General features: G+C 44.9%; 1 long non-coding RNA gene across 2 annotated transcripts in view; it reads left to right on the top strand.

Moving 5' to 3' along the window:
* LOC147187226 (uncharacterized) overlaps nucleotides 1-23,862 on the top strand; it is a 73,867-nt gene extending 50,005 nt beyond the window's left edge. Inside the window, exons 1-2 of one of the 2 annotated variants that reach the window (XR_015098928.1) lie at nucleotides 18,507-18,930; nucleotides 23,176-23,862. This is a non-coding gene — a long non-coding RNA (uncharacterized LOC147187226). Of the gene's footprint in view, nucleotides 1-18,506; nucleotides 18,931-23,175 lie in introns of those variants that run through there. The other variant, XR_015098929.1, reaches the window with a different exon arrangement.
* Nucleotides 23,863-25,656: the final 1,794 nt, after the last annotated feature.

Genomic DNA, 25,656 nt, shown 5'->3' with positions numbered 1-25,656 from the left:
CCTTTAGCAGCCGTGATGGCATGCGTGTGATGTTACGTCGCCTCGTGTCATGCGCGATGCAGTCAGCGAATCGGACGTCATCGCATGATTCATCCCAGCTTTCCACATTTGACCCGCAGCTGCCAATGGAATTCAATGACGTCTTCTCCCTCGTTTTTTTTTTTTGTTTTTTTTTTTCCAAATTCTGCTTTCTTTCATGATTTTTTTTTTGTTTTTTTTTTTCCTGGAACATTGCGTTCCCGCTTGTGCATCACGTCGCTTCGGTACCGCAGCTGTAACAGCCAAACGGATGCCGGCAATAACTTGAAGAAGATTGAGAGGATAACAACCGGGAACGCTATCCAGTGTGTCTGCATTTGCCTGAGGGAAGGCACCTCGAAATAACAAGTTTAAGGTGTGAGCTGTTCAAATGGTTGTCATAACATTTTGGGGACGGGGGGGGAGATCACTGTGACTCATAGTGTTGCCCCCACATAGAAAAATATGCGTTGATCTTACTTCTATTGACTATTTAGTCAAAATCAACAATTCCAATACACTATGCTTCATTCTCTGCTCTGTAACACTTCCCAGTTGGAATTCCAATTTTTTTTTTGGGGAACTCTGGCAAATGGCAAGGTTGACATTTTGTCACACGAGGGGGGGGGGGGGGGGAGGCCTATTTAGTTATTTATTTATCTGTTTTAACTCATTCAGTACCAGCCAATTCTGGATCAAGTCTGAAGAGACGTTTAAAAACGTCTTTGGGAGTGAATGAGTTAATTAAGCGACAAATGATATATTTTTCACAATTGAAAACAATCAAAAAATGATCCCTCGGATCGAGAATTCGATTTCTTGTTTTGCTGTACTGTCATTTGCCTGCTTTTCTTATGGCGACTCTGTCTCGTGCAAATGAGTGAATGTATACCCCGCCCCGTATACGACTGAACCAATGGCGAGTCTGGATTTTGTTCACATGTCAAACGAGGGTGGAGCCAGAGCATTCGCGGGCAGTTTGTATTCTTTGGCATTGGACTCAGCATGACTTAGATTTGTTCTCGGTTTTACTGTTTGGTGCTTTCTACCGCCTTTATTACCGATTTGTCTTACTGTTTATTGTGCATGTTAAATTGCTCCATGTACAGCACTTTGAATGCAGCGATGGCTGTTTGAAAGTGCTCTATAAATACTGTTGACTTGACTTGACTTGACAGTTTGGAATTTGCAGGATCCGAAAAAAAAAATCGGCAGTCAAGCAGATTTTTCCATTTTCAACACTTCATTCACTCGGCTGTGTTTATGTGGCAAAAACAAAAACTTTGTTTTGGTCATGTCAATGTTGTAGACATGACCAAACATGAATACACCACCGTGTTGTCATCTTTCCCGAGCAGTGTTTTCATTTACTCTCATCCGTAAATCCAATGGAACTCACTTTGACACGAGAACGGGGCCAGATGAATCCGAGACAAGAGATAAACGGTTCAATATGTGCGTACCCTTCTTCAGAGAATTTAAAATACTACTCGGGGAGCCAAGAGCTTTTTTTTTTTTCGCGACCATGCACCACATCTGTCATTCAAACGTCATGCGAATAAGGAACACTTCTGCCACCTTGCAGCATTTCTACTTTTGGCACACACACACACACACACATAAAGAGAGCAAGTCTGCTTTCCAGTAGCGTGTTCGTTCAAAGGCTTTTTCAAGCGCGTTCTTCCCCCTCCCCCGCAGAGCATCGCTCGCGGGTGCCTCGATCTGATATGCGGACCGCATGCCAAGCTCGTGTGTGACGCTATTGACTTTTACATTCAGTCTCGCAGGAGAGGTAAAATAAGGTTAGCGGCACTCTCACGCGCTCGGCTCGCAGTGAGCTTTGGCACGCCGGGCCAGATTTGCGTCTAGAAAGCAAAGCCAAGCTTTGCTTTGCGATTGACGGCCTTTGCTGACCCGTTGATGTCATGGCTGGCTGCTGCGTGAATGGTGATGTCACGTGCACGTTAAAAAAAAAAAAAGGCTGAGTGGAGTGAGGGCCATAAAGGAGCGTCTCGCAGCCTGAGCATTAGCATAGAGGCCAGACAGGTCCGCTTTCAAACCCAATCACCCGAGCTGTCATCGTTCTTGTTGCTTCCAGCCAATCCCGTGCATTATTCAGGCAATTGGGAAAAAAAAGTGACTTCTTTGATTGTTGTTTTGAGTCCAACACTCACTTTTCATCTTCAAATGTTAGGCTAAGACAGTGGTGGGCAAACTACGGCCCGCGGGCCGAATCCGGCCCCTTGGTCTTTTTAATCCGGCCCGCCGAAGATCGGTCCACAATTAAGGTTCGATGTGAATGATTGCATTCGTTTCAATTGGATTTGTAATGACAGGCATTTCACCGCCAGGTGGCGCATTGACTTGAAGTTGCAGAACACGGGGAGGGGGGGGCGGGATCTTTTCGACCACCTAGGACCTCTGTATCGCTCTACTTCTACTGGTCTGATCACAACCCATCTGCAGCGATGCACAGGCTAAAAGAGGTCATCAACAACACTGTCGTCATTTTAAAAAAGTATATTAATACAGTACGTTCATGCTTTTGTTCTGTTGATGTTTGATATGGACTGTCAACAAATGCAGTTTTTTTTAATTTTTAATGTACCATAGCTCGCGCTGACCTGGCCCTTCTGTCAAATTTTAAAAGTCAATGCGGCCCCGAGCCAAAAAGTTTGCCCACCCCTGGGCTAAGATCAAAAATCCAAATTGGATTTTAATACGTCATGGGTTGGAGGCCATCACAAACCAACCAAGATGGACAATTATGGATTGTTTGTGGAAAAAAAACGCGTGACTCCTAAGACATGACCACCACTCGATGAAGTGCACCAAATCAACTAGTCGACAACGCCATCATTTTTTTTGTAGCTTCTTTCAGCCATTGTGGATTACGCGAGGAGCTGTGTGTGCTGTATAAAAAGTCTACACACCCTGTTGGAAAAGCAGAGACCATGCCTAATCATGAAACTGTTTATGTCAATGATAATCTGTCATGTTCAATTAAAAAAAAACATGTTTGCTTTTTTGAGAAGTCAAGTCAAGTCAAATGTGGTTGCAAAAGTGCGCTTCAAACTGGGGGTGTGGCTTTGCTCAGAATGAACCAATCGCATTCAAACTGAACACCTGAAATTGATTTCAGATGTTCCAGTGGGCTTTTTCTGCCAATTTTTCTTCTCTCTAACAGAAGGCGGAAGGTGTTGCGCTAACACGGACCGGTACTTGCAACTGTTTATAATTCTCTCCAGCCGGACTGAGGCGCCAGTTCCAACTGAACAAAAACGGCTGCGGCTCACGATGCCACCGACAAGCCGCTTCACGGCTTGTGTTCTTTTGGTGTCCTTTGCTCCAAACGTGGCTTTTGGAATTGATTTTTTATTTATTCTTCTCATGTAAATCACAAATACCCGCCATCTGGAACAGGGAAATGTAGACTTTTTCGATCCACTTTATGTCTCACTTGACCCGTCGCGCCGGCAAACGAGCTGTTACATCATGACTTGTCCCGTAAACCTGACCAATTAAATGTTATCATCAAACGTAGTCCCTGGAGGAGATTTATCAATTTGATATTTTAGATTTGACCGTAAAATGTAATGGAAAAGCAAATAACGTAATCACGTGTCCCTTTTTCATTTTGGCATTTTCCAAATGAATAGAAATCACAAACGATACACAAGCACAACAGTGTCCTTTGTCCAAGAAATTTCCTACAGAGCTGGTCTCTGCCTCGCCGTAATTGGGGTGTGACCTAAATATCTGACGGGAAGCTCCACTTGAGCGAGTGTGCCGCCTCATTGACCTAGATATGCGCAGAGCATCGGCGGAGCTTTTGTGCGCGAATCGATATGGGCACAGCGTAGCGATCCTCGCACTTTGCCTTTATCAAAGTCACTCATTTCAACGACAGGCTTTCGACCGTCCCTTTCCGGCGTCATTAAGTAAATATTTAGAATTAAACGTGCCCTGGGTTGGGGAATGCTAATTACCATTTTGACAAGTACAAGTCCAAAGGTTCAATTGCAAAGTGGCGTGTGGTAATTAAATTCGGCGGGGACAAATTAGCCCCAAGTTTGATGCATCCGGTTCTCCTCAATGAGTGTATTCAGTACCCGGGCCTTCGGTGGGGACTTAATCCACCGCCCCGATCACTGTCACAATTGTAGAAACTTTGGGCTGAACGATTCATTGAATTCAAATCGGAAAAAAATGGGGATTGGCTAATTTTTCAAAATTGTTCAGGCCCAGGGAAAATAGCGGGACTATTCCAAAAGGCAGGCAATGTATAAGCACACAGCCGTCGAAATAAATGTGTGACGATGGCAGTTGTAAGCGAAAAATATTTCGGTATTCCCAGTGATGCATTTTTACTTTTGACCTGTTTGTTTATTTATGGCGGTTTAAACCGTGTTTGTCCCCCTGGGTTTTTTTTCACCTCGAAGCATTTGCATGCAGAACAGTGGCGACGGCTCCCTATCGATCACCTCCGAGATCATATTTCATGCGCCGGCAGATAGTGTTGATAGATAGAGTCGAGCCGCTTCTCCTCCACGTCGAGAGAAGCCAAATGAGGTAGCTCGGGCATCTGATTAGAATGCCTCCTGGACGCCTCCCTGGTGAGGTGTTCCGGGCATGTCCCACCGGCAGGAGGCCCCGCGGATGACCCAGGACACACTGGAGAGACGATGTCTCCCAGCTGAAATGGGAACACCTCGGGATTTCTCGGGAAGAGCTGGAAGAAGTGGCTGGGGAGAGGGAGGTCTGGGCTTCCCTGCTAAAGCCGATGCCCCCGCGACCGGACCCCGGATAAGAAAAAATAGAAAATGGATGGATGGATGGTGTTGATGGCTGGCAACAGGGTGTCTAATGGAGTAGCTGCAAATGGAAAATACAAAAACGACAGAGAGATGTTACAACGTCAATGTTTATGTTAAAATCGGTAAAAATAAAACATACAAAATATTTGTGGTTGGTTGTTACCAGCTCTCTTATTACACGTTTATACAGTTGATGGTGTAAAATAGTTGAAAAAATGCTTTTAAAAAAAAAGTTGATTTCTGGACTTGGAACGGATTGAAATTTTTTACATTGATTCTAATGGGAAACATGGTTTCGGTTTTTGAACAGCCTTCCGGAACGGATGATGGTCGAAAACCGAGGTTTGACTCTATCACATTTTTTGCTAACGGGGGTTGCTTAACATGGAAGTGCAAAAAAAAAAAATGCACTCAATGCGTAAATTAAAAGGAGCAGCGCTTCGGTGTGACTGCTGAGTTGGTCAAATCAAATTGGCAGTGTTGGATTCACCTGTCGCTTTAAGAGGGGGCGGGGCTGCCACTGACAGGTGACCGTTCGCGCCGCGTATAAAAAACAGCATCGCATTATGCTACGTTAGTGAATACGCTCGCTTCGTCGTCGGCATGGCCCAACGGTAAGCTACGCGTGTGCTTTTCTTTACCGGATACCGTATGTAAAGTTAGCTTTAGATTCGATCGTGATCGGTTGCTTTGTTTGTCTGCTTTGCGTTGTGTCCGTTGTGCTTCGTGTTTGCAATCACAGTCAGTTACCGTTCGCAATCGGCAATTTAGACGGCGTGGGCCAAAGTGTGTCTAGAACGGCGGTGTCTTTATTCAACTCATTTTGCATAGTTGTCATGTTTGTCCGGCTGCAATTTGATGTTTGAACGAAGTGCATTGCGTTGCAGCTGGGCTTAATCGTGCCGGCGCTCCACTTCCGGGTCGGACCTTTTGGGACTTGTGGTTCTTTTGTTCGAGTCGACTTGATATGTTTGCGATGTATGGTTTCTTACGTTTAAAATAATGACGATAATAATACATAGTGAAATCGTGGTTGATTAAAGTAGTGTTGATTAAATGTATTGTTAAAATAAAAGTATTAATTAATGTCAATTCTATACATATTTACATCGTGATGCAGAAAGATACATCTATTCATTTTTTTACTGCATTCATGTGTGCTTTAGGTTATTACCTGCTTCTGCAACTACTTGTGTTTCATCTACTTCTGCTGCAAAGTGTCCCAATAAATGTATCAAAAAAGTACAGAAAGTAAGATCCTTCCATGCTGGCCGACGATCCCTATTCAGAGGGCCGTGAAAAAACGGAATTAACTGAACAGGCAGTCAAGAGAAAATCAAAACAAAGAGCATCACTCCTACTCGCTAGTCTCGAAAGTCTACTGACGAGGCTTAGGCTCTGCCGGATTCACCATTAGCCCAGTTGTATATGGGAAGCCAATCCGATCAAAAAGTTGTCTTGGACTATTTTGACAAAAGTATGTCACGGGCATGTTCTGTAAGACACCTGGGCACGCTTTTGCGCAGATGTCTCCTTTCAACGCGATGGAGAGACATGAAAGAAGAGCGGGAGGTCATCAAGATTGTCGTTTCCGACACGGCAGACAATGTGTCGTGTTTTACGGTGCGGGGTCAGCGCCGTCTCTGGTGAGAAGTCGGGTCGCGGCGCGGTCACGCACGTTTACTGATGAACATCAAAGAAATGACAAGGACACAGCAGCTGGGTGGGAGTGGTACCGGTTTTATTTTTGCTTGGGTGTTCGTTAAATGCTACTTTCACTATCTGTTCAGCTCGGGGACCTGAAGACTGGGGGGAGTGGAGTGGGGAGGGTCGGGTGGTCTGTATTTGGCGAGAAAAGCTTCCTGTGCGTGGGCCCGTGGCGCCGAAAGGATGACAGGATCCACAATCCAACTTGCTGTCTTCATAAAAAAAAAATAATAATAATTTAATTGTAAAAACATCACGAAGTGCACACGCACGCCCTCTGGCACAGACTCTGCTCTTAATTTCCTGCCTGCAATTCTGGCATCTGGTCAGAGCTGGGGGAGGGGGCGGGGGGGGGCTCCTCCTCTACAACAATTACACCTCTCAGATGACGCGTAAATCATCACACAACGTTACTCAAGGACTGAGCGACGATTGTTGGCGCTGACGCACGGGCAAATGGTACACATGGAGTGACATTATAGCCTTGAAACGGATTCGATTTCAGGGTCAATCCTGTGTGCCGCCATGCTTTTTCTGGCCTCGAGTGATCCATAAAATCAATAAAAGCTCTTACAGGCTAACAGGAGTGTGAATACTCACAGTGTCGTTAAAAAATATATATATATTTGCGTCTCCTTACTGATTTGAGATTATTTATCACAAATATTTTGGCTCATTAAGAAAATTTGAGGATGCTGGGTATGCTGGAGCCTATCCCAGCTGCATACCTGTCAACTCGTACGGTTTAGCCATAGTCCATACGGATTTTGTGGTGAATCTTGCGTATATGGCCGTATCGCACAAATCATACGGATTCTGAAAATTTCCAGTTTTTTTTTCACCAACTCCAAATGATTTGGAATTGGTGAAAAAAGTAACGCAGGAATACAACTCTGAACACGGTAATGCCACGAAGTAGAATGATGATTAGACATTAAGCAGACTTTGTATTATGGAGATCTACAATAAATATCATTGAAAATTTCGTGGATTTTTTTCTGCCGTTATTTTGACATATAAAATGCTTTGGTATGTTATAAGGATTTTTTTGCTCTTTATAAGGATTTTTTGGGTCGTTTATACAGGTTGGCGCTCCGAAAAGTTGACAGGTATGCAGCTGACTTGGGGTGGACGACAGACTACACCTTGAACTGGTAGTCAGTCGCAGGGCACGTATAGAGACAAACCACCATTCACACCCACATTTACATCGTCACCAAGTGGGAACCATCCCACACTGCCCTCACACAAGTCAGGTGAGTGAACCACTACGCCGTCAGTGACGATGAGCAAAAATGGTACGCAAGGTAGAACTCCAGCCTGATTAAAAAAAAAGACAAAACTCATCCCATATTTGTCAAGAACAATCTTGACGATCTCCACGACGTTTGGAGAAGCCCGTTAGAACTGGCGTAAGAAGAACACAACATTTGAACAGAACATCCCGTCACCAACCAAAGGTGGTGGCAGTGTGCTGGTCTAGGGCTGCTTCGCTTCTTCAGGACCTGGATGACCAGATGTGTTTACGAGTTCTGCTGTCAAGCCGAAAAAAAAGGCAAAATCAAGTGAAGGCTGCTCATTACAAGATAACGCCATTGGCTAAAATGAACCATCTGTACGAGAAAATGAAATGCAGCTCTGCTTACCTCTTGGCCTTGGTATGATCGTAGGACAATTGGGTGTTTGTGCGTGACAGTGCCTCTGATCATGATTGTATGTAGTCCGCTCGAATGTGGCCCTGGCTCTTCGCCCAGCCTGGCCAATCATGGCATGGACGCAGAAACTCCACTTGGGGCGGGGCAGGGTGGTTAGGACATTATGTTAATTGACCTCAGTGTTACGTAACAATTTGGCGTACGTGCAGAACCGCTATTTTCAAAAATAGGCTTATTAAAAAAAAACAACAAAGTTACTGAATTGAATCGTTTCCTACTTACTGGGCAGGCACTCCAGAGATCCAACTCTTTGTGTACAAGCTATGAAAAAAAAAAATCCATAACGCGTTCCCCTCGAAAAGTGTGCTTAATAGAGCTCTCCCTGCCCACCACTTGACTATTTCCCCTAATCTTAAAGACCAGAGGAAGATTTGTGAAAAGTAATCTCAGGCGAGTGGCATCCGACCAGCTCGCGGTTTGTCAATCCTCCTCACGGGCTGATTTGAAAGGAATCGCTACGCATCAGCAAGCCCGCGAACGGCAAGCAATTCGGCCGCATGAAATCTCGGAATTAAGCCAGGCAGGAATTGAACCTTACTGAGCGGATTCCGGGCAGCCGATGGAGCGGCTTGCGATAATTACCGACCATTCAAAGCGTTCGCGCGGGAGCGGCATCGTAAAATGGTCATTTTCATCCCAGGGGCCGCCATCCCCATGGAATGACATCCATGGTAAGCGGACTGTGCAGCAATCACCCATTTGACTTTTTCACCCGTGTCTCATTTCATTTCTTGTGTCATTTTTTTTCTGGTTCTTTTCTCGCTCGGCGGTGCTTTGAGGTGCTTGGACCTTTACAGTGATTTGTGTTGTTGTTTTTGTTTGACCTCATTTATTTTTATGGCAGTTGATGCCTGTTTTCTAGACCGCCAGTGTCTTGTCGTCTCAACCCGACTGACATCCGTTCTTCTTGTGTCACGTACAGTGGTAACTCCACTTAACGAACGTCTCTTCGTATGAAATGTTCAAGTTACGAAACACCTCAACAGGAAACTGTTGCCTCTTGTTACGAAAGAAATTTCTAGATATGAAAGGTAAAAATACAGGATGGTCTGCTACTCACAGCTCCGAGTTTCCTGAACGCAATATACTCATAGCTGCTCTGCCATTGGCTATTCTTCCTGGCGTCCCATTGGCTAAGAGGGACCTCTACCGTATGTGTGTCATACCTGTCAACTTTTCGGAGCGCCAACCTGTATAAACGACCAAAAAAATCCTTATAAAGAGCAAAAAATCCTTATAACATGCCAAAGCATTTTATATGTCAAAATAACGGCAGAAAAAAACCCACGAAATTGTCAATGATATTTATTGTAGATCTCCATAATACAAAGTCTGCTTAATGTCTAATCATCATTCTACTTTGTGGCATTACTGTGTTCAGAGTTGTATTCCTGCGTTACTTTTTTCACCAACTCCGGAAATTTTCAGAATCCGTATGATTTGTGCGATACGGCCATATATGTAAGATTCACCACAAAATCCGTACGAACTATGGCTAAACCGTATGAGTTGACAGGTATGGTGTGTAGATAGAGAGAGAGATTATGTGTCTATGCAGCGTTCTCGTCATTCGCCCCTCGGGCCATGAGGCGTTCCGATAGTTTTATGTAAATGTGAATCACCCAAAAAAAGTGTTCACCGGTCGAACGATCGCTCACGATGCCGTTGCCTTGAATATTTTCGAGGGATTGTTAAAAGCCGACAAAAGCAAGCGTCCTTGGATCAGTTCTTGACAAAACGCCAGGCAAAAACCACTCCTGAGAGAGAACATGAACTAAAAAACAATGAGGACGCAGTTCAAAGTTAAAAGACCATCATTTTTATTCTTTATTCTTTGTTTTTTACATGATGCACAACTCTCATTTATTGTGCAATAATCTAATTGCAACATTTATTTGTTACATATTTTGATGATTTTTTATGCTTTAGGAAACATTTATGTCTGAATTTTGGAGGGGCTTGGAACGGATTAGAGCATTTACATGCAAAACGCGTCTCTACTTACAAAATTTTCTCATTCTTCCAGAACTAATTAATTTCTTAAGTAGAGGTACCACTGTATTTGAGGTCCTTGCTCTCGTTTAGTCTTGATTGGTTCTTTTGTATGAGACGATGTTCCTTTTGTCCTGTTTTTAGTTCTTCACTTTCCTCGACTCTTTGCTGGATCTTAAATAAGACTCGGTCGTGTTTTGTCTCCCGTTGTTTTTCTCTTCATGTTCAAAGACTTTTGCTATTGAGCTGTTGGTTCGAATGTAAACCAATGTCATTTTCTCCACGCATCCTCGGTTCCTAATCCATCGGTCTGAGTGCGGCCCGAGATTTGTCGCGCGGACCCGATTGCACGGAGATCAATACTCTCCGCATGGGGCGACGAATGAAGGAAATGTTGAAAATGTCAACGCCGGAGCAAAACGGCTCATGCCGTCTTGTCTAAATGATGTGAGCAGCCTGATCTGAGCTCGGGGAGCTTTTGCGGTTCGATGGGACTCGGCGGCAAGTGGCTTGCCTTAATGTGATTAGAGCTCTTTGAACCCTCAAAGGGCCACTGGGAAACCTTCACTGACGCAACCTGCGCCGGTACGGATGCCGCGTTGGGACGCGCGCAGCCTGCGGTTTGTTTCACTACTGTTGCCGTTCAAAGAAATCTATTCCAGTCACACTTTACCAGGATTAGGGACGTCCATGAAGCGTTTTGCCGCCCTTCTTTGAAAATCTCGTGGCATTACTTGTGCATAACCAATTGACAACATTTCTTGTTTTGAAATCACGCAAGTCAACCTTTTATTTGTTTGTTAAATTAGGTTTACAGTTTTGGGGTTGTTTTTTTTTCCAGACAGTGGTCTTTTCTTGGTCAAGCGAAAAACTCTTACCTGGCTGGCGCTTCAGCCTTCGTCAGAGCTGTCCCTGCTTCCTTGCGACACGTTTTAAAAACATTTGTTTGTTGTTTGTTCCATTCTTGTTGAAGTGAGTGAAAACAGGGGAACAAAATTAATGCAATATCTCAACGTCATTCATTACACACACAATTTGACATTCGGGTACACATTTCAGCAAAGGGTCATGCAATTTGACACGTATGATTTTTTTTTTTGGCGGCCACATAAAATAACGTGGCGAGCCGGATTTAGCCCCCCGGGCCTTGAGTTTGTGCCTCCTCTAAAGGTTTCTCAAGTCATAAACTGTTCAGCTTCGAATAAGCCGCTGAAGACTTTTTCTATGGGCTCCCGACGTATCTCCCACGATGAAACGGGTTCGACTGCATATTAAGGCAATCAAACGCTCTTTCCTCCGTTGATGGGGCGCAGTTATTAGACAACAGATTGAAAGCAGAAAGCATTACGATGCTGATTTGACAGCGGGCTGACACCTAACTAATCAGAGGAGGCCGCGGCACCGTACGCCCGCATAATTCGCAACTTGGGTGGATTGTCCGGTGGGAATCACTTGGCCAGTAGCGCAGCGACAGTGAGCTCAGTCATCTCAGGTACTCATCTGCGTGGTCTCCGTTGTGGCGCATGTGCCGAGAAGCCCCGCCCGAGTCCTTATCCACATTACTGTTGTGTAAAGAGACAGCGCCTAATCCTATCTGGACTGCAAATCCTCTTCCACTTAGGCCCGGACTGTATGGAAACATTTGGCAAACTGCCTCTTGCCTGGAGTTGTGGCCATTTTATTGTCGATGGTTAGTGATGTACAAAAACAACTAAAGTGGTTTGCGCAACACAGTTGGTCGTCGTTTTTGCTCTTATGTTTGGAAAATTAGAGCCATCCGTTTTCTGCAGCGCTTGTCCTCATTAGGGTTGTGGACTCGCTGCGGAGTATTGTCACTTACATTGAGTCTTTAAAAAAAAATTAAAAAGGAAAATGCCACACAGGAGGTCCTGAGCAAAGATATGTGATTTGATTCGAATACATTGAGATATTCATTTTACATCATACATATATACCGGTACATTTATTTTGCATAGATTACTTCATGAAAAAGTATATTTCATTCGTTCATATACAGTATAATGTAATGATTTCATTTAAAGTCATTTAAATCACAAAACGATTCTATTTGATACAATACGTTTGTAGATTCCCCCCCCCCCCTACAAATAATTAATGTAATTCTGAATTTAGCAACGTGTTAGGAGACATTGCCTCCTAACCGCATTCAAATTTGGGTTACGCCAGAACACAACACAAACCGAGACCACTGCATGGAGAGCGGCGACGCAGGAAAGAGAGAAAAAAATGCGGCGTTTCATCTGCAATTATGAGCACAAACTCTAAAAACTAAGGTCAGAAGAAATAATTCCATCACATCTCGCAATTTTTTTTTTCATTTGTATTAATCCCAAATCAGCGCCGTGAATTGGGATTAATCCCCCCCCCCCCACCCCACCCCACCCGAGGCCCCTGGATAAGAGCTGTTCTTTATTCCTCTGAGGGCTTATGCTCATAGTGGATCTATCTCGGCTCTACAGAGCCCATAAATTGTGGCCAAAGAGGAGAGGCAAACACAGTGGGCTGCCGGTGTGGGAATCGGGCGACATAATCCTTTGTCATTATCTGACAGGCCCAGCCAGCGCACATCTGCTGCCGGGTGCAGTTTCAGGAGGGGGAGAAACAAGCGCTCCTTGGGTTAAGAGGGTCAGGGACACTCCTTCCCGAGACTTCGGTGTTCCTCGACAACGGCCGCCCAGTCACTGATATCTTTATCTCTCGCCGGCGACTTAGTAGGCGCCTAATTGTGCCCGAGGAGCAAAGCTTGGCGACAAAAATAACAATACGACTTCCGGTGCTGGCTCCGAGCCTGATGATTTCGGTTAATTACGAAGAAAAAAGGACGAGTTATGTTCCAAAATGAGAAAAAGAAGAAATAGTGTGCGGCAATCTGTTTCCACTCAAGTTTCTTTGATTTAGGCTGGATTCATACTGCAGGTTAAGGTGCCTAATTCCAAAGTATGTTCATGCCAGTTTTTGACCGTCTGTGTTTACAGACGGAGCGCACCAAATAAGTCGCCCAAAGAGTGCGCAATGACAAACTATCGCAAAATAATTTGTTTCAAATTTTAGTCGGTGAGCTATTTCTGAAAGCTTTGGTCGAAGCTGGCCTTCCCTGTAGAACCACTTTAAGATTTTGCCACAACAAAAGGAGAGCATTACGATGGTACAATTTGGAATGGCTATTTACCACAATGCTAAAAGGTCCCACGCTAACATGTAGCGGGATGGTGTTCCGAGTACAGAAAACACAAAGGCAGATTGATACAGATTTAAAACTGTGCCCTGGGGCCAGGCACTCTTGTGAAAAAAAAATCGCTATTATGCTAACAGTTGTTTTGCTAACTCGTAAATGCCTATCACAATATGTTCATTGTGCCATGTAATCAAGTACCGTTTAAATAAAATAAGTCAAAGGCAGATAGCGGATAGCGTCGTGAAAGCGCCGAGACAAATTGATGGCAGCACGTTGACAAGTCGGGTTACTAATTTGCTACACGTTATCATAACAACGGTTAGCATATTAGCATTGGAGCTATTTATCTATGGCTGGAGTGAATCCATCTTGACGCATCTGTCAGTTGTGCCACTGGAGAGCAAACAAATCAGAATTGTGTCACTAGAAGCATGTGGCATAAATCCTGCTTTCGTGGCTGAGACGCAGACTAGAGCGTGTCGAAAACAAGTAGAACCTTCGAGCGACGGACAAATGAGAAAACAAAAATATTTAAAACACAGGGGAAAGCTGATCATGTTTGTTTCTGAAAAGGGGAGCACCGGTAAGGCAGTGTGGCAGGAAAACAGTCAGTGGAAAGGATACTAATCTAGGTCTAATCCCCTCAGCATCTGCCACCAATGCATTAATCAGACAGAAAGGAAACATGTTATTTCTCTAATACACCCCCCCCCCCGCCCCCACACACACACACACACACACACCTTAACAAAAAGCCACTGTGGATAAATATTTGGTCAAATAAACACTCAAATTCAATTTTGCCAAGCGAAAGGATCATTTCGACAAATGGGCATTCACATTGACACCGACGGAAAATCTTCAGTTCTTTTCGTTGTTTTTGGTTTTGTTTAAACCAAAAACAAACGATGGTGACAAAATTCAACGGGCTACTCCAAGGTTGGCAATGTACTGCACTTGTATTACACGTAAAAATAAATAAAGACAAGCTCTCGCACAAGCGCTAGGCCTATTTCGGCACTTTTACGGTTAGCCTGGTTAGCTAACATGGCTAATTTGCTCTTGTTATCTAATGTTAAGCTACTCACACAAAGGCCTGGTTACTATCAGTCCCTTGCAAGGGTTAATTATGATCTTAGTTATACTGTTTGGTGCTCTCTACCGTCTTTGTTACTGATTTGTTGCTTTGCTTTACTGTTGTATATGTGAGTTGCTCCATGTACAGCACTTTGTGTGCAGCGATGGCTGTTTGAAAGTGCTCTAGAAATACATTTGAGTTGAGTTAAACACGCCACTAGATATTGGATTATGTTCTTATAGCAAATTCAAGTTTTATCGACATCAAATGTTCATGCTATGGTAATTTGTAATACATTTTAGTTTATTTGGGAAAGAGCCCCAATCTAAACGATATTGTCACGCTGGATTAAGTCTGTATTTGAAATTGCTTTGTCAAAGCTTTTAGAGGCACTCCTTTTTTCATAAGTTAGGCATTTCCGGCTACCGTCGCCTTATTAAATTCTCTCCACTCTATGAACGCCGGCCGCTCGTGTGCGTGCCGGGCAAGCACGCTTTTAGTTTTATATTCATATCGACGGCATCAATATCTTGCTGCCCGATCATATCTTCCCAAGCGCAGCTCTTGAATCCATAAGCAACCGTTTGTTTGTTTGTTTGAATTAACTAGACCGTGCCGTTAGCATACATGTGAGCGTGCAGGTCATTGCACAGGTTCTTGCCAAACAAACACTTAGCGGTACGGGACTCTTCAACCATTGTGTCCGAGTAAGGAGACTATTGTACCAAATTGACTTGTTTGTATCGAAATATTTGCCGGCCTACTGAACAGGTGGTATCTTTTGTACTTTATCTCCTTATTTGTAAATATGCGTCCGTTACATAACTCTGAGGCTTATTGTAGTGTACATAATAACCGCCCCTCCTCACCGAGCTTCTCTGCCATTGACATGATCAGCTAGGTCGGGCAAAGATCCAGAGCCCCTTTCAAGCGGACGAGCCTGTCAATCCTCACGTCATTTAAACACACATTGCATCTACACCCCTACATACAATAGTAACTATCATGTCATTAAATTAATTGTTGCTCAGCTGACATGCACTGCTTCCACAACAACACGGCTGCGGACAGAGAGGTATCTATATTTACCGGTAATAACTTTTCCGACTACTCGATTGACAATTGCGCAGAGCGAATTCGATTCCTGCTAAGAAACAGACATGTTGGAAACTTTTGACCTGAGGTATGTGCACAAAATGTTTTGAAAGCTTTTTTTGGTGTCGGACGTAAAGCTTATTTTTGACGCAAAGCTCAGTTTGGAGGATTTGGTTATACGCTATGTTTGTTTGCACCGGACACAATATGTCGGTCGACATTTTTGTATTATATATTTATTTGCAAATGATTTTGTACACCCTCAGTTTAGGTTTAGAACAGGGGTGGGCAAACTTTTTGGCTCGGGGCCGCATTGACTTTTAAAGTTTGACAGAAGGGCCAGGTCAGCGCGAGCTATGGTACATAAAAATCTGTTGGGATCCCATTCCACAGATGAGGGATGAGCCAGCGTGTCTGTGTCGAAGGCGTTTGGGACGGCGCAAGTCGTGTGTCGTGACGTGAAAGATAACACAGCGGTGCTTCCGTCACCGTTAATCTCTTACGACGAAATCGAGCGCTCTATTCTAAAATAAATCAATAATAAAAAGTTTGTTAACGAGGGTCAGCAGAGACTTAAGTCGTTTTTTTTTTTTCATTTGTTGTCTTCAAGAAATTCACAATTTAAGGTGTCCTAACTCGTCTGACTTCCAGTACAGCAAAGATCAACCCCAAGTACCCTTTTTCTTGTCGAGCTGAAATCAGTCCGTTTTTTTTGGCCCTGTTACAAGTAAACCATCCTGTGTCATACTGCTGGACCAATGCCAATTAGATTTCATTACCGTGACGACCAGGGATGGCGCTATAGCTTCGTGACCAGACAATGAGGTGCCCGGCCATCATTCGTGATATTTTAATGTTTGGGAGGAGGGGGGGGGGGGGTTGTAATGCAGTCAACATGTGATGCGTGACTCGCCTCGCGCCACCGACCTCTTTGCCAGTACTCAAATATTGCTCGTTACACGGAGGTTTATGTAGCTGTTGACCCCCCCCCCCACACACACACATTGATGAGTGTCTTCTCAATTGCACATTTTTACCGCTCTGCTTTCCACCTCCACATTGCTCCATCAATCAATCCATTTTGCTGCCTTATCGTCATCCTCCAACACATGTTCTCGTATTTGAAATCCCCTTAAAGATGCCTCACGTGGTGTTTTTTGCCCCCCGCTTGTCAGGATTTCCCTCATGCAAAGACACCTAATGATATTATTCGTCATGTCGCGGAGAAAAGCGTGCTGCTGGCGGGTTGTGTCCGTTCTAATACGGGGAATGACATCGGCCGCGTCCTTTCCGGGGCTCCTCCTATCGACGCAGTGCGCGCACATGGACTCGGTGCGCTCGAGGCAGCCGATGGAAATAGAATTGCTTGCAGGGATTCCTCGACCAAATGACCTGGAAAACATCGGCCACTCGACTCGTGTGAGGATTCTCGTGTTTGTTAGATCACATATATCTTGGACATGCTGCAAACATGAGATCGGGGATGCAACACCATGTAAAGCGTGCCGTTTGAGATATTGCTTTGTGCTAAACATTTGGGGGGGAAAAAAGGACTGTTTCGAGGAAAGAAAAATATGAAAAATGACAACATCCTGTCGGTAGAAATGCTTATGATGCACCAAATTTTTCCCCCCATCTTACTCTTGTCAAGCTATTTTGAATGGTTATACACATGTTTTTTTTCCTGTATTTATACTGAAATGCACGACTAAACTACAATTTCATCTTGCAATATTGAAATTATGAGGTGGGGGGGGTTGCAAGTGTTATGACTTTATTCTTATGTCATTGTATCGCAAAGGTTACGTTTATTTCTCAAACTATCACAACCTATTCTTGCACAATGACACCATTTTTTTCTCGCAAAGTTATGACTCTCTTACTATTTAGCCTTTATTCTCATGGTATCATTATTTTGGGGGGGGGGGGGGTTAGGTCCGCTTTCAATGATATCAAAAGCCGTTTTTGTTGAAATCTCAGCATTGAAGCAACAAATTCACTCGGTGGATGCCAAGTGGAACGGGAGGCCGCGCTCTTGGATGGACTCCAACTGAACATTCCTTTCCGGGGAAAAATAACGACGTGCATTCGGGGGGGGGGGGGCGTGCATAGGAATCTCCATCACACATGCGGCCTCCGTTGTGCTCGTGTTGTTTGTGTGTTTGCACGAGTGGAAGTCGGCGTGTGGGGTCTTTGTGTTCACCAGTGAGAGACCTGCATGGGTGATTAATGGCAAGGGAGGTGGGGGGGGGGGGGGGGCTGCTTCTTGTGTGAGGCGGCGTACACAATCGGCCAGGGTCGGAGCACAACCCCGCCGGGCTTGTCCTTCACACGAGGAGAAAGAGAAAGGCGGTGGGGTTCGACTATTCCCTCTGCCCATCCATCCCGCAAAGGGGGGGTCGGGGGGGGGGGGGGGGGTTGCTCGTTTCCTGTCCTCAGCCAAACCGTGTCCTCATGTACTCTCACTTTTGCAGACACGATGCAAAAAAAAAAAAATAGTTCAGCTGCAAGTGCGGAGGAAGGTGGTTGGAGGGTGTAGGGGCGGGGGGGTGGGGAGGGGCTTACTTCTGGAGGTTGAGGAACCCAGCCGTGAGTCAGTCGCCCCACCTCCCTGCGCTTTGGGTATGCGGCGCCCCTCTTCTTCCTTCGGCATTAAACGAGCCTTTTTAAAACGGGCTTTAACCTGCGTCCGCCCAAAGGGGCCATTGGGGGGGGACGCATGTGTGGACTCAGTCGACACAACTACTCGTCCTTTTTCTCATATTCTCAGGCAGTTTTTTTTTTCAGAAGTTGGAATGCCCTTCAAGGGGACTTATTGTGGAAAGGAAATGTAGAAATGATTGCAGAAAGATGGCTAGCAGACATGGTTTAGGCATTTGGCTGACATTAACTCATTCACTCCCAAAGACGTTTTTGAACGTCTTTTCAGACTTGTTCTAGAATTGGCTGGTACTGAATGAGTTAAGCACAAGTTGATTTTTAAACCGTCTTGTTGTTACTAAGTTGGACGCCGTTAACATCGTTTACACTGTGCTGTTTTGTTTTTGGTCAAAGTTCATATTTGGGTTTGCAGCCCGGCCGCATATCACTGTCGGAATTCCAAAGCCCGCTAGCTCCAACTTTTTTTGCCAAGAGTGTTGCTCCGCGGCGCCGACGACAGCGCCGCGTGACTCCCTCCGTGCGTTTCATGAGCACAAATAACCGCCTTACATAAGACAAGTCAAACAAATCGGCGTGCGACGGCGGCCGATGGCTGATTTGCCCGTCAGTGGCGAGGCGCTCCTTTCTACGGATCGGCGACTCATGCGTCCGGTAAAGTTCATCTCAAGCCCCCGCCGTGAAGAGTTCCAGGAAAGGTTATCATTTCAAATCAAGCCAGCCGTCGCGTTTCCTCGTAAACTCTCCCGTCTCATCTCTTTCCGAGCAGTTTGCTATTTCGACACGGGACGTTTTGATGAGAGAGAGAGAGAGAGAAAAAAGAAAGAGGAAGTGCACGGGAGTATCGCAACTCGTTGGTTTCGTCCTGTGACGCGGTGCGGGACTTCCAACAGGCTGACGCGAAAGCCTGTTGCCACGACAACATTAGACACGGTAACCCGGTGAATAAAGAGGATCAAAATCGAATCTACTATTTGATGGCTTGTATACAAATAGTCGTCCATTCATCAATAATCGATAGAACGATTTCACAACCGCGGAGTGTCGACCGAAATAGTAAAAAAAATTATACGGCGGTGCCTCTACTTACGAAGGTCTCTTCTTCAGAAATGTTCAAGTTACGAAACGCCTCAAAAGGAAGATATTGTCTCTTGTTCCGAGAGAAGTGTCAAGATACCAAAGGTAAAAATACAGTCTGGGCAACTCGCCGCTCCGAGGTTCCTGAATGCGACATAATTAAAGCTGCTCTGCCATTGGCTATTACCGAGCATCAACCTGGCATCCTATTGGCTAAGAGGGACCTCGACCTTACGTGTCTTTCTGTGTGGATTGATAAATCAATAGACAATTGTCTATGCAGCGTCCTCGTCGTTCGCCCCTCGTGCCGTGAGGCGTTCCGATAGTTTTACGTAAATGTGAATCGCACAGAAAAAGTGTCGACCGATTCGGCGATCGCTCACTATGCTGATGTTGGCCTTGGACATTTTCGAAGGATTGTTAAAAAGCCGATAAAAGCAAACGTCCGTGGATCCGTTCTTTACAAAAAAACACTTCTGAGAGAGAGCATAAAGAGGGCAAAAATGACGAGGACGCAGTTAAAAGTTAAATGACCATTTTTATTTTTAACTCTTTTGTTTGTTTGTTTGTTTTTTACATTATGCACAACTCTCATTTATTGTGCAATAATCTAATTGTAACGTGTATTTGTTACATATTTTCATGTATTTTTATGCTTTTGGAACCATTTTTGTCAGATTTGTTTTGAGAGGGGGAAGGGCGCTTGGAACCAATTAGGGCATTTACATGGAAAACCCGTCTCTGTTTACAACATTTTCGAGTTAAGAAATTTCTTCCAGGACCAATTCATTTCATAAGTAGAGGTACCGCTGTATTCTCAATATATTCTGTGCTATACAATAGCAATAAAATCATTATTTTTGTACTTTTTAAAACGTACTTCTTCTGTTCGTACTGCTGTTTCCATCGATAGTAAGCGAAACATATTTGCAACTGTGTTGTTATCAGTATCGGCCACAGCAGTTGCTCACGACCGGCACTTCCCGTGCTTCGGTGGCCTCTCGTATTTCTTTGAAAGCACGTGTGTCGCATGTAAACATTTCAACCAGGAAGTGTGAGGAAAGGGGAGGCGGCCGGGTGGAGGGCAGAAGTAAAGGGGGAAAAAAAACTGATGAGCCGTTTCGCTTTTGTTGTATGACACTCGGCCGGGCTTATATCCTCGCTAGGACCGCCGAGTCGCCAAAAAGAAGGCCTTTGCTGTTGTATTGATTTCTGAGCATTGCAAGAAGCCATAAGAGCCATAAATGTTCTATATTTATATACCGCTGACGGTAGAATTCTGGCAATTTTATGGCGGGTCAAAGAAAAAAACGATTCCAAGTGTAGCTTGTGATTTATTATTTTTGACTTGATTCATTTATATTAAGTACGGCAAATCCCTCCAATGCTTTTCGATCGGGTTGAGGTCTGAAGACTGAAGCGGCCACTCCAGGACCTTAAAACGCCGCTTTTTCTTGAGCCACTCCTTCGTTGTCCCGAAAGTACGTTTCCATCGACATTCATCATATATCCGTATAGATCTCCTCCTTATTGGAAGAATGTTTGCCTGCGTCGAGCTTGTTACAGCAAAATCAATTTGGCATCCGGAGATTAATCGCTCGATCAATCGCACGTCGGCAGGAAGTCAATGTGCCGGTTGGCAAAAAAAAAAAAAAAAAAAAAAAAAATGTTCCAGTTCTTGCGCGTGTGACATAATTCGGCTTGAATAACAACACGTTTCCCCAAAATGTAATGAGAATTGATCCCGGTGCTTATTTAGCAGTCATTTTTATCCGTAATCGTAGAATTTGTCCCTTAGCTCTTGCCGCCGTGAGCGCGGTCGTTCCGTTTGACGCTCTGTTAAGCAATCAATAATATTGTGTCAGAGAAAAGTCCATAGCGCATCACGTCGTATGAATAAAACATCCAACAAACGTCCTGGGAGAGACAATCCAGAATGCATTAGCGCAAAAAAAGCCAAGTCGCCCAAAAATAAACAAAAGAAGACATGCACTCAAAAACTGGCAGTGTGTTGTGGCCTTAAAGCCCAAAGGCACCGAGCGGAGAAAACACGCGTACAGTATGCGGCGAGCGGCGAGGGCGACTCGGACATAGTGCTCGTTTGTTAGCCAATGAATGGGAGCTTTGAGTACGCAGCATTTTTTTGTCTCGGAGGGACGGCCACGACGGTGGCGCGAGTCGGGACGATTTATGACTCCGAGGCCGGCCGCGATATCCGGAGGTGGCCGCAAGACTTGCCGTTCGGGTCACCAATAGGCCCACTCCATTCCGGGTGCGGGCCCGGGTGCCTTCCTAAATAGACCCGGACCTTGAGCCGGATTATTTTCACCCATCCGACTTTTGAGGGTTGTATTTTAACCCGGCGGTCCCCAACCCCCGGGCCGCAGACGAGTACCGGTCCGTGGGTCACTTGGTCCCGGGCCGCACATAAAGATGAAACAACTTCCATGACTGAGTCTGAATGATGTTTTATTTTGAAGAATGACCGGAATCTCCGTTACATCCGTCGACAATATGTCACTCTCGATGCGGGTGAAGGCACGCTTCTCGGTCACGTGATAGGTTAGCGCTAAAATGAAACGCAGGAGCTAGCAAAAGGAGTAAAAAACAAACGGGGAGCTTACGACTTCCAAGAAAAAGAAAGCTACATTTAATGGACAATATCCGGAGTCCTATTTAAAATACGGATTTATCTCAACGGGAAATTCCCGCGCCCCAAGCCCACATAATATGCGGCGATGGTGACTCGTAGTTTTCATGCACTTTGTATGTGCGCTGTATTTTATTTTGAAGGCACGCTTAAATGTTACCACGGCGACCAGAGAGCTTTGCAGCTAGATATGACGTTCCTCGTGCCATGATTCGTGTCGATCATTATGTTTAGAAAATGCAGGACCACAGTTTTATATCATGTTATTTTGTCGTAATTATGCGGCCATATAGGCCAGTCCCTGAAAATATTGTCTGACATTAAACCGGCCCGTGGGGCAAAAAAGGTCGGGGAGCGCTATTTTAACCCGTGCGACTTTCGGAGGAATTTCAATGCAATTTAGAGCGGCTTTACAAATGCTGTAAAGCAGTGTCAGACTCATTTTTGTCACGGGCCACATTGTAATTCCCGTTTCCCTTGGAGGGCCGTGATGAGTGAAACTATGTACGGCAGTCAAGAAAAACGTTTTATTCAATTGTTGTTTCGGTAACTGTAATGAGAGGTTTGCTCACTGATTTATTTCAAATGAAAATTTGACATTTTGGTACAGATTTTAGCAAACATCATGGAAGTTGTCATCTTTGATTAGCTTTCGCCGGCCACTTAAAATGATGTGGCGGGACACACCTGGCCCCCGGGTCTTGAGTTTGACACCTGTGTTGTAAAGTATTTTCAACTTCTCACAGGATCTTACTTATTTTAACCTGCATAGCTTTTAAGGGATTTACATTTTTTTATTTTAACCAGTGCACCTGTAGGGGTATTTGTAGTCGTTGTGGTTTGACCTGTGCAGTTTTGGGGGCATTTGCTCACATCATATGTTAACCAGGGTAATATTTCAGGTTTTTACACAAGCTGTATTTTGGCATGCGCAATTTTGGAAGTATATTTAGTTGCTTTTTTTTTTTTAAACCTGCATATCTTTTGGAGGATTTACAGTAGTGGTATTTAACTTTCAAAACATGGGTGGAATTTCCACAAATGCAATTTTAACCCTTTCATGCACTAATAATAAGAACCTAAATCAGGTTCAGGTTTTTCTTTCCTCAAGTGCTTTTATTTGTCTTAAAACATCCATCCATCCATTTTCTGAACTGCTTTATCCTCACTAGGGTCGCGGGGGGTGCCGGAGCCTATCCCAGCAGTCTTCGGGCAGTAGGCGGGGGACACCCTGAACCGGTTGCCAGCCAATCGCAGGACACACAGAGACGAACAACCATCCGCGCTCACACTCACACCTCGGGACAATTTGGAGTGTTCAATCAGCCTGCCGTGCATGTTTTTGGAACGTGGGAGGAAACCGGAGTACCCGGAGAAAACCAACGCAGGCCCGGCCGGGGAGAACATCAAAACTCCACGCGGGAAGGACACTGTGAGGTCAATGCGCTAACCACTCATCCACCGGGCCGTTGTCTTAAAACATGGGAAAAAAATAATCACCTTGGATGGCAACACACATAAGCGTCCATTGTAGCGGTTGATGCACAACTGTGACATTAAGATGAATTTATGTAAGAGAAAAAAAAAAACATTTGTATAGCCGTCCACTCTAGTGACCGCTGTCCCTGAAAAGGTTAATTTGTACAACGTTGGGCATTTTTGTGCTCATCTCATTTTAACCAAGGGAATTCTTATGTCTAAAATGATGACAGAGTGAAAAAGTTTAACTGTATTAACTCATTCACTCCCAAAGACGTTTTTAAACGTCTTTTCAGACTTGGTCCAGAATTGGCTGGTACTGAATGAGTTAATAGTGTGAGGGAGGGGTAAACTATTAAAATAAAATACAGTGTGCAGTATTATTGTTCTGTCTGTATGGTACATTTTCACCAACATTTGAAGTTTTTTTTATATTGCGAAAGACGTCATCCGAACCCATCAAGCGTCTTATTTCTTCCGTGTGAGCACCTCCCTCTCAAAGTCGACCAGGATGAACTCCACATTGAAACACAATGCCGTGGCCCTCCATCACAGTCCCATCTGGGGCTACAGGTGACCAGCTGTCTCGCCTGTGTTGCGCTCTCCACCGGGACAGCTGCAGCCATCAATCATGCCCCCCCCCACCCCCTCCCTCCCATCTTCCCTCCTCCTCCTCCTCCTCCTCCCTTCCGCGATCCTTGAAACGAGTCGTGTCCGTCTGGCCGCTCTGACCGCAACAACATCAGGCCGCCTCATCTGGTCTCACGTCACTCCTCCGGGGCGGGGGCGGGGAACTGTTTTTGACTTCCACTGACACAGATGTTGTTGTGAATTTAAGCTTTGATGAGGCGGCTACAAGATGTTCGAAACCTCCGAACAAGGCGAACAAAAAAGAAAACAAAACGGCGTGTTTTCATTTTGGACCTCGGCTGGAACAAAGCTCGTATACTGAAGAATGAAGTCTCACTTTCTGTAATGCTCTTGCGGGTGGGAAAGGAGAGTTGCCATCTCGAAGGCACTTTTCAGCTGTTTATTGGACAAACAATAAAGCCGCACCACAATGAGCACACTCTGCGCACAGTTAGCTGCTGTCCGTCACAGACACCCACACACAGACTCGCTTTTGTCACACGCTACGGCCTCCAGGCCCCGCCTCTTAAAGCCTCATTATCCAATACAAAGACACATTACTACAGTATTTGGTATACATTTTATAGTTGTATGTGTTCAAATACATTGAGAGTGTGTGTGTGTGTGTGTGTTTTTTAACCCTTTCAAACAGCGGTTACTACAGTTAAACTCCTCTACAACGAAATCATGTTTGCAGCAAGAAATTTTTCACAACAGGGGGTTTTTCACTGTAGCAAATTTGAGCTCAGATGTAAACACACACATACACAAACAATGTGTACTGTGTGAACAAATACTTCCTGGACTACTGCGATAAACCAGTGTGGTGGTTGCTGTTGCCGTTTCCGAACGAAGCAGTCGAGGACGCTGTTGGATTGGACTTCGTTGTAGTGAATCTCGTCGCGAGGCAAGAGCAGAGAAAAAGATTTCGTATAACGCAACAGGGGGGGGGGGGGGTTGTTGTATGGGGGGCAGGAAAGTGGGAATGGTGTTAATGCATGAAGATTTTTTCACACTAGAGGGTATTTTCGCCCATGTAAGTTTCGTTGTAGAGGAGTTTCGCTGTACAGTTGACAGCTTCTCAGGTTATCAAGTTACAGGGTGCATGAAAGGTTTAAAGGCGTTTTATAGTGGGGTTAAAACTATCAAATATAACTTTTTCTACAGTCTGTGTATTTTAATCTCAATAGTTTTTTAACACCTCAAGCCTGACATGACGGACCGGTATTTTCCCACCCCGCGCTTTGAATCAAAACTGTTGTTTCAGGTTGTCCGGTCAGGGATTTCCAAGTGACACCTGTTTTACTCGACTAGAGTGCCCCATCACTCACAATAGGAATAGTTTTACGACGCCGTAAAACGATAACGCAGCCACGGCGCGACACGCGCATTCGGTGGCCCACAGATGGAAAGCATTGAAGACCACTATTGTGTTCCTCGGAGGGAGGGGGCGGGTTGGAGGTTGTCTTTCACTGTGAACTCTTTGGCACACTTTTCAAAGAGAAGGGTCGCCTGTCTCGCTGGCTTTTTGGCAGCCCAGCCCC

Source organism: Hippocampus guttulatus, chromosome 21, assembly GCF_054856545.1.
Source record: "Hippocampus guttulatus isolate MCC_2025c chromosome 21, RoL_Hgut_1.0, whole genome shotgun sequence".
Taxonomy (NCBI): domain Eukaryota; kingdom Metazoa; phylum Chordata; class Actinopteri; order Syngnathiformes; family Syngnathidae; genus Hippocampus; species Hippocampus guttulatus.
This window is presented reverse-complemented; position numbering and strand designations above follow the sequence as displayed.